This window comes from Bombus huntii, unplaced genomic scaffold (genome assembly GCF_024542735.1).
Source record: "Bombus huntii isolate Logan2020A unplaced genomic scaffold, iyBomHunt1.1 ctg00000156.1, whole genome shotgun sequence".
NCBI lineage: Eukaryota > Metazoa > Arthropoda > Insecta > Hymenoptera > Apidae > Bombus > Bombus huntii.
This window is the reverse complement of record NW_026099397.1, coordinates 70,001-80,000: the sequence shown is the minus strand read 5'-3', so window position 1 is coordinate 80,000 and position 10,000 is coordinate 70,001. Positions and strand designations below refer to the sequence as shown.

The 10,000-nt window shown below is 44.0% G+C and overlaps 2 non-coding genes across 2 annotated transcripts; both read left to right on the top strand.

The window, feature by feature from the left end:
- The first annotated feature begins 4,963 nt into the window (after nt 1–4,963).
- Nucleotides 4,964–6,886, top strand: LOC126877379 (small subunit ribosomal RNA). The gene has a single exon (XR_007694970.1). It is a non-coding gene; the product is annotated as a small subunit ribosomal RNA (ribosomal RNA).
- A 2,799-nt stretch (nt 6,887–9,685) lies between these two features.
- On the top strand, nt 9,686–9,840 carry LOC126877385 (5.8S ribosomal RNA). Its single transcript, XR_007694973.1, has one exon. It is a non-coding gene; the product is annotated as a 5.8S ribosomal RNA (ribosomal RNA).
- Nucleotides 9,841–10,000: the final 160 nt, after the last annotated feature.

Genomic DNA, 10,000 nt, shown 5'->3' with positions numbered 1-10,000 from the left:
TATCGACGAAATCTAGTCGAAAGTAGCGATTTCACTTTATTTTTTTAAAAAATTTCGTCCTCCGGACCAACGTGACCGGGACGTTGGAACTTAGAATTTTTTCGCACCGTTACGAAAGTACCGAAAGTTCAACTCGAAATAACTCGGGAAAAAGCGTTATAAGGTATAGAAATTTTGCGTGAAATCGTTACGTATCGACGAAATCTAGTCGAACGTAACGATTTCACTTTATTTTTTTAAAAAATTTCGTCCTCCGGACCAACGTGACCGGGACGTTGGAACTTAGAATTTTTTCGCCCCGTTACGAAAGTACCGAAAGTTCAACTCGAAATAACTCGCCAAAAAGCGTTATAACGTATCGAACTTTTGTATGAAATCGTTACGTTTCGACGAAATCTAGTCGAAAGTAGCGATTTCACTTTATTTTTTTAAAAAATTTCGTCCACCGGACCAACGTGACCGGGACGTTGGAACTTAGAATTTTTTCGCACCGCTACGAAAAGGCCGAAAGTTCAACTCGAAATAACTCGCCAAAAAGCGTTATAACGTATCGAAATTTTGCGTGAAATCGTTACGTTTCGACGAAATCTAGTCGAAAGTAGCGATTTCACTTTATTTTTTTAAAAAATTTCGTCCTCCGGACCAACCTGACCGGGACGTTGGAACTTAGAATTTTTTCGCCCCGTTACGAAAGTACCGAAAGTTCAACTCGAAATAACTCGCTAAAAAGCGTTATAACGTATCGAAATTTTGTGTGAAATCGTTACGTATCGACGAAATCTAGTCGAAAGTAGCGATTTCACTTTATTTTTTTAAAAAATTTCACCCTCCGGACCAACGTGACCGGGACGTTGGAACTTAGAATTTTTTCGCCCCGTTACGAAAGTACCGAAAGTTCAACTCGAAATAACTCGCTAAAAAGCGTTATAACGTATCGAAATTTTGCGTGAAATCGTTACGTATCGACGAAATCTAGTCGAACGTAACGATTTCACTTTATTTTTTTAAAAAATTTCATCCTCCGGACCAACCTGACCGGGACGTTGGAACTTAGAATTTTTTCGCCCCGTTACGAAAGTACCGAAAGTTCAACTCGAAATAACTCGCTAAAAAGCGTTATAACGTATCGAAATTTTGCGTGAAATCGTTACGTTTCGACGAAATCTAGTCGAAAGTAGCGATTTCACTTTATTTTTTTAAAAAATTTCACCCTCCGGACCAACGTGACCGGGACGTTGGAACTTAGAATTTTTTCGCCCCGTTACGAAAGTACCGAAAGTTCAACTCGAAATAACTCGGGAAAAAGTGTTATAAGGTATAGAAATTTTGTGTGAAATCGTTATGTTTCAACGAAATCTAGTCGAAAGTAGCGATTTCACTTTATTTTTTTGAAAAATTTCATCCTCCGGACCAACGTGACTGGGACGTTGGAACTTAGAATTTTTTCGCACCGCTACGAAAAGGCCGAAAGATCCCCTCCAAATAACTCGTTAAAAAGTGTTAGAAGGTATGAATATTTTACAAGAAATCGTTATAACTCGATAAAATACGTCGGGATTAAGCGTTTATATCGTCGGCAGACGGATATAAAAACGTTTGGACCGACACGACCGGTCGTTGGAACATAGAAAAATTCCGAGCCGGTACGTTGGGACTTAGAAAAATTCCGAGCGCGAAAAAGTTTTTTCGAGTTTATTCGTTAAAAAGCGTTACAAGGTATGAATTTTTTTGCATAAATCGACGTAACTCGACGAAATACGTCGGGATTAATGGTTTATTTCCGTCCGAGAACGATTTTTAAAAACGGACCTATGCGGCCGGTCGTTCGTACTTAGAAAATTTTCGGACCGAACACTCTTTTTCGATTAATTCGTTAAAAAGCGTTATAACGTACGAATATTTTTCAAGAAATCGTTATAACTCGATAAAATACGTCGGGATTAAGCGTTTATATCGTCGGCAGACGGATATAAAAACGTTTGGACCGACACGACCGGTCGTTGGAACATAGAAAAATTCCGAGCCGGTACGTTGGGACTTAGAAAAATTCCGAGGGCGAAAAAGTTTTTTCGAGTTTATTCGTTAAAAAGCGTTACAAGGTATGAATTTTTTTGCATAAATCGACGTAACTCGACGAAATACGTCGGGATTAATGGTTTATTTCCGTCCGAGAACGATTTTTAAAAACGGACCTATGCGGCCGGTCGTTCGTACTTAGAAAATTTTCGGACCGAACACTCTTTTTCGATTAATTCGTTAAAAAGCGTTATAACGTACGAATATTTTTCAAGAAATCGTTATAACTCGATAAAATACGTCGGGATTAAGCGTTTATATCGTCGGCAGACGGATATAAAAACGTTTGGACCGACACGACCGGTCGTTGGAACATAGAAAAATTCCGAGCCGGTACGTTGGGACTTAGAAAAATTCCGAGGGCGAAAAAGTTTTTTCGAGTTTATTCGTTAAAAAGCGTTACAAGGTATGAATTTTTTTGCATAAATCGACGTAACTCGACGAAATACGTCGGGATTAATGGTTTATTTCCGTCCGAGAACGATTTTTAAAAACGGACCTATGCGGCCGGTCGTTCGTACTTAGAAAATTTTCGGACCGAACACTCTTTTTCGATTAATTCGTTAAAAAGCGTTATAACGTACGAATATTTTTCAAGAAATCGTTATAACTCGATAAAATACGTCGGGATTAAGCGTTTATATCGTCGGCAGACGGATATAAAAACGTTTGGACCGACACGACCGGTCGTTGGAACATAGAAAAATTCCGAGCCGGTACGTTGGGACTTAGAAAAATTCCGAGGGCGAAAAAGTTTTTTCGAGTTTATTCGTTAAAAAGCGTTACAAGGTATGAATTTTTTTGCATAAATCGACGTAACTCGACGAAATACGTCGGGATTAATGGTTTATTTCCGTCCGAGAACGATTTTTAAAAACGGACCTATGCGGCCGGTCGTTCGTACTTAGAAAATTTTCGGACCGAACACTCTTTTTCGATTAATTCGTTAAAAAGCGTTATAACGTACGAATATTTTTCAAGAAATCGTTATAACTCGATAAAATACGTCGGGATTAAGCGTTTATATCGTCGGCAGACGGATATAAAAACGTTTGGACCGACACGACCGGTCGTTGGAACATAGAAAAATTCCGAGCCGGTACGTTGGGACTTAGAAAAATTCCGAGGGCGAAAAAGTTTTTTCGAGTTTATTCGTTAAAAAGCGTTACAAGGTATGAATTTTTTTGCATAAATCGACGTAACTCGACGAAATACGTCGGGATTAATGGTTTATTTCCGTCCGAGAACGATTTTTAAAAACGGACCTATGCGGCCGGTCGTTCGTACTTAGAAAATTTTCGGACCGAACACTCTTTTTCGATTAATTCGTTAAAAAGCGTTATAACGTACGAATATTTTTCAAGAAATCGTTATAACTCGATAAAATACGTCGGGATTAAGCGTTTATATCGTCGGCAGACGGATATAAAAACGTTTGGACCGACACGACCGGTCGTTGGAACATAGAAAAATTCCGAGCCGGTACGTTGGGACTTAGAAAAATTCCGAGGGCGAAAAAGTTTTTTCGAGTTTATTCGTTAAAAAGCGTTACAAGGTATAAATTTTTTTACGGGAATCGTTCTATCTCTATTAGATACGTCGGGATTAAACATTTTTATCGATTTTTTCAAAAAATTAGCGTTCGTCGAACTGACACGACTGGGATATTTTTCTAATTTTTTCGTTAATTAACGTTACAAGGTATATATTTTTTTGCATATTTCTACTTATTTTAACGTATTGTAATTGATTATAAACTTATTTTTTGTCCGTATTCGATAAAAGAGTATGTTTACTGATGCAATTTTTCGGTGAAAAAAAAAATTAATTTTTTGGTAAAAATGCATTTCTATTATGTTAATAAAACGTCTGGTAATGTATTTCGATGGTTGGATATTGGCTTTGTATAGTAGTGATCGAGCGTTCGCGAGACTAAGTTCCAGCGTCCCTTCCGAACGGTACGTTGCTACGGAGGTTTTGCACCGTAAGCGCGCGGCCGCTAGCCCGGCCGGCGCCGGCCTTCCGGCTGGCGCTTTCGTATCTATAAGAGAGACGTCGAGCCGGACGGTTCGGTCGGAACAGCGTTGAGCGCGTGGCTATTCTACGGCCTCGGTTGAGAATTCAGTCACCGCTCCTCGAGTCTTAGTGTATTTTACGCTATTTCTCGACTGTTCCTCCGTTCTCGTTCTGGTTTTTTCTCTACACTGCTGCGCCGCGGGTCGCTGTCCTGGACGTAATGACCAAATATCGTGGCAAGGTTCCCCTGAGTCGGGAAGCTGGTGACCTGTGTGTACGTATTCTAACAAAAATTGTTAGATGCGTGTGTGCTTGTACTAACTGAGCATCGATTCATTCAAAAGAGTATAACCGTCTGCTTTCTATAAAAACTTCTGCTTTCGCAGAAGTATCCGATGAGGCGGTAGGAGCGTACTATCTTTGCGTAGTATGTCTTCTGCCGAAAATGTTCTACCGATTGAAAGAATATTCTTACGGTATGTCCAGCGCGACGCACTGGGATACGCGCTTGTTCGTTCAGCGTGAGGTGCGTATACGTGCTTTACCGCTAAGATATTCTAATAAGTCTTTTTACACGAAGACAGCATTATGGAAATGTTCCTTTAGAAGTACGATTCTAAACATTTTATATAAGACTATGAGAAAGAGAGAGAGAGAAGAGAGGAGGTGGAGTTGAGAATTACAAAGTGGCTGCGAGCGGCGTTCGAAGATTATTACTGAACTATGGGTGTATCTCGAACGTCGCTAGGAGATATATTTTATAGATATATCTATCTTAAGAACGAAAAGTCTCGTCGTACGGTGCTTACGTCCCACCTACGACACGAAGAGAACTTAAACGAAATTTATAAGAATTGTTATACGAATAAGATCCCTGGTTGATCCTGCCAGTAGTCATATGCTTGTCTCAAAGATTAAGCCATGCATGTCTCAGTACATGCCGCATTAAGGTGAAACCGCGAATGGCTCATTAAATCAGTTATGGTTTCTTAGATCATACCTACATTTACTTGGATAACTGTGGTAATTCTAGAGCTAATACATGCAAACAGATTCCGACCAGAGATGGTAGGAATGCTTTTATTAGATCAAAACCAATCGGTGGCGGATGGCTCGTCTGTCCGTCCATCGTTTGTTTTGGTGACTCTGAATAACTTTGTGCTGATCGCATGGTCATCTAGCACCGGCGACGCATCTTTCAAATGTCTGCCTTATCAACTGTCGATGGTAGGTTCTGCGCCTACCATGGTTGTAACGGGTAACGGGGAATCAGGGTTCGATTCCGGAGAGGGAGCCTGAGAAACAGCTACCACATCCAAGGAAGGCAGCAGGCGCGCAAATTACCCACTCCCGGCACGGGGAGGTAGTGACGAAAAATAACGATACGGGACTCATCCGAGGCCCCGTAATCGGAATGAGTACACTTTAAATCCTTTAACGAGGACCAATTGGAGGGCAAGTCTGGTGCCAGCAGCCGCGGTAATTCCAGCTCCAATAGCGTATATTAAAGTTGTTGCGGTTAAAAAGCTCGTAGTTGAATCTGTGTGTCACAGTGTCGGTTCACCGCTCGCGGTGTTTAACTGGCATTATGTGGTACGTCCTATCGGTGGGCTTAGCTCCTCGCGGGCGGTCCAACTAATATCCCATCGCGGTGCTCTTCACTGAGTGTCGAGGTGGGCCGATACGTTTACTTTGAACAAATTAGAGTGCTTAAAGCAGGCTACCTTCGCCTGAATACTGTGTGCATGGAATAATGGAATAGGACCTCGGTTCTATTTTGTTGGTTTTCGGAGCCCCGAGGTAATGATTAATAGGGACAGATGGGGGCATTCGTATTGCGACGTTAGAGGTGAAATTCTTGGATCGTCGCAAGACGGACAGAAGCGAAAGCATTTGCCAAAAATGTTTTCATTAATCAAGAACGAAAGTTAGAGGTTCGAAGGCGATCAGATACCGCCCTAGTTCTAACCATAAACGATGCCAGCCAGCGATCCGCCGAAGTTCCTCCGATGACTCGGCGGGCAGCTTCCGGGAAACCAAAGCTTTTGGGTTCCGGGGGAAGTATGGTTGCAAAGCTGAAACTTAAAGGAATTGACGGAAGGGCACCACCAGGAGTGGAGCCTGCGGCTTAATTTGACTCAACACGGGAAACCTCACCAGGCCCGGACACCGGAAGGATTGACAGATTGATAGCTCTTTCTTGATTCGGTGGGTGGTGGTGCATGGCCGTTCTTAGTTGGTGGAGCGATTTGTCTGGTTAATTCCGATAACGAACGAGACTCTAGCCTGCTAAATAGACGTAACTTATGGTATCTCGAAGGCCCCCGGCTTCGGTCGGTGGGTTTTTACTACCAACGTACAAACAAATCTTCTTAGAGGAACAGGCGGCTTCTAGCCGCACGAGATTGAGCAATAACAGGTCTGTGATGCCCTTAGATGTTCTGGGCCGCACGCGCGCTACACTGAAGGAATCAGCGTGTTTTCCCTGGCCGAAAGGCCCGGGTAACCCGCTGAACCTCCTTCGTGCTAGGGATTGGGGCTTGCAATTATTCCCCATGAACGAGGAATTCCCAGTAAGCGCGAGTCATAAGCTCGCGTTGATTACGTCCCTGCCCTTTGTACACACCGCCCGTCGCTACTACCGATTGAATGATTTAGTGAGGTCTTCGGACTGGTGCGCGGCCAATGTGATAAGCATTGCCGATGTTACCGGGAAGATGACCAAACTTGATCATTTAGAGGAAGTAAAAGTCGTAACAAGGTTTCCGTAGGTGAACCTGCGGAAGGATCATTAACGATACGATACCAAAAGAATTTGACTTGAACACATATAAAAACTATGAAATATATATCACAATGGTCGGTAAGGAGCCGTACTCCTCCTGTATCGACGAAAGTATATACGACGTATTAACAAGCTATATACTTTAACAAACGAAAACGCCAGGGAGCTTGGCAACCTCCGTTGGCACGAATAGAAATATTCTTAAGGAGGAGACGACCCTCCAGCTACGGAATTATACGAAGAGAAGGTGGCACTCTCTCTCGATCATCGGGATGAAGAGATATATATATACAAGTATAAAAACGAAATGCGAATGAAACTTATTCGAGGCGCCTGCGTGAGGTCGTAAACAGAAAGACCCGCCGTCTCCGAATAAAACATATAACATATAATATATATATATATATATGAAATTCTAATAAAAGGGAACTCTAGCTTCGAAAGAGCCAACAAAAGTTAAGGCTCGATATCAAACGAAAAAATTACGATGGAAACCAGGTGTAAAGAGAAATGCAGTCGTGGCGCCTGCGAGAGGCCGTACACAGAAAGACCCGCCGTCACGATCTCGTATTTCGTATTTGCATCGTGGAAACCGTACAAACGAAATATAAAAGTCCATGCAAACTAATAAGAAAATCTCTAAAGTGCCTCGTGTCGGAGTGATCATGCTCGCCTATTCTCTTCTATGTTTCGTGGTCTGTGTTGCGTTTGTTCTCCTCCTAGCAACGGGACATATCGAAGACTCCTCTTTGGGATCGAACGAAGCGTCTAGAACGAGTCGACGAGAGCGAAAGAACTTGTAGCGAGTCGCGCAGAGCGAAAGGATACCGATATACATCTTCGAAGGTTCTCTTCGAAGATCCATGGATACCTTCTGCGTCGACTTCTCTCGTCTCTTTCATCGAAACTCTCGTCGTTCTCGAAACGTGCTTCCTACCCAAAGGGCGTGTGCTCTTCGTATGTCGTTTCGTTCGAAATAACGAAACCACGTGTAACATACTCGTGGATCGGGTAACCTAGAACGAAGACGCATCGCGTGGATGTTGGCCCGCTATGCGACGATGACCGATGATGATGATGATGATGATATGATGATGATGATGATGTCGATGTCGACGACGACGACGATGAAGACGATGTGTAGCAACGATTCGTAACTAGTCTAGCCGAAGTTCGTTCAGAGGGGAACGCCGCCGGCTTCGAAGCCTCGATGTCGTGAGTCGGACACCCGTGCCGTCGCTAGAGTTTTTCAAACTCTGCTTCTGGATATTGGGACGAAAGACCGCTCGAGGACGACGACAGCCGTGCGTGCGTATCCCATCGAATTTTTTTTACACCACCTGAACGAGACTAAAGTTTCGTCTAGTTGATCGTCTACCGTCGCATAATGTATATTATATACCGTTCAGAGGGGACCGGCTGTCTATCCTCGTTGTCGTGAGTCGGACACCCGTGCCGTCGCTAGAGTTTTTCAAACTCTGCTTCTGGATATCGGGACGAAAGACCGCGCGAGGACGACGGATGCGAGTCCCATCGAATTTTTGACTTACACACTACCTGAACGAGACTTAAAGTTTCATATAATATACCGTTCAGAGGGGACCGGCTGTCTTTCCTCGTTGTCGTGAGTCGGACACCCGTGCCGTCGCTAGAGTTTTTCAAACTCTGCTTCTGGATATCGGGACGAAAGACCGCGCGAGGACGACGGATGCGAGTCCCATCGAATTTTTGATTTACACACTACCTGAACGAGACTTAAAGTTTCATCCAGTTTGTCGTCTATCATCTCATATATAATATACCGTTCAGAGGGGACCGGCTGTCTATCCTCGTTGTCGTGAGTCGGACACCCGTGCCGTCGCTAGAGTTTTTCAAACTCTGCTTCTGGATGTTGGGACGAAAGACCGCGCGAGGACGATGGATGCGTGTCCCATCGAATTTTTGATTTACAAGACACACACTACCTGAACGAGACTAAAGTTTCATCGAGTTTATCGTCGCATAACCCGTTCGGAGGGGACCGGCTGTCTATCCTCGTTGTCGTGAGTCGGACACCCGTGCCGTCGCTAGAGTTTTTCAAACTCTGCTTCTGGATATCGGGACGAAAGACCGCGCGAGGACGATGGCTGCGAGTCCCATCGAATTTTTGTTTTTTTTTTTTTTTTAAAGAAAAAACACCACCCGAACGGAGATGTGTTCTATCTTTCGTCGATTTTTCATGCTTTCAGTCGGTCGCGTGGTCGCCATCCGTTCGGAGGGGATCGCCGGCTTCGAAACCTCGATGTCGTGAGTCGGACACCCGTGCCGTCGCTAGAGTTTTTCAAACTCTGCTTCTGGATATTGGGACGAAAGACCGCTCGAGGCGGACGGCCGCGCGAATCCCATCGAATCTTTACTATCACCCGAACGATGGAGAGATGCACGCGCGCTGTTTCTTGAATAATTGGACGAGAGAGTAGAATCAAACACATATATAACATGGGCTAGCCACCGTGCTTACTCGTTCGCGAGATCGTGTGCTGTACAGAGGATTCAGAATCGGGTGTATATATCCCCGTCGTTTCCTGACGAACGGAGCTTCGATCTCGATGGTTGTTATATATCATAATGTACTTTACGCCCGGCCGGCGAACGCGCGTATCTTCGCGCGTTCGTCGTTTTCTTTTTTTTTCGAACGTTTTTGTGTCGTCAATCCTATGGCGACTTCTGCGCGTTCGATTCCCGTTGGTCGAACGTGACGGAACTCGGCTTCGCTAGAACCGAGAAGAGTACATTTGAGTATTGAACTGTTGTAAATTTATAAAAGATTACCCTGAACGGTGGATCACTTGGCTCGTGGGTCGATGAAGAACGCAGCTAATTGCGCGTCAACGTGTGAACTGCAGGACACATGAACATCGACATTTCGAACGCACATTGCGGTCCACGGATACAATTCCTGGACCACGCCTGGCTGAGGGTTGCTCACGTAAACCTAAGACTGCTTGCGTTGCGTATCGTTACTCTCCGTATCTGTCTCTCTCTGTCCCTTCTTGCCTTAACAACCCGCCGTCGTTCTTCTTTATATAAGAGAACGTTTCAGAGTCGGACGAAGGTACAAGAACGAGGATACGAATAAGAGCG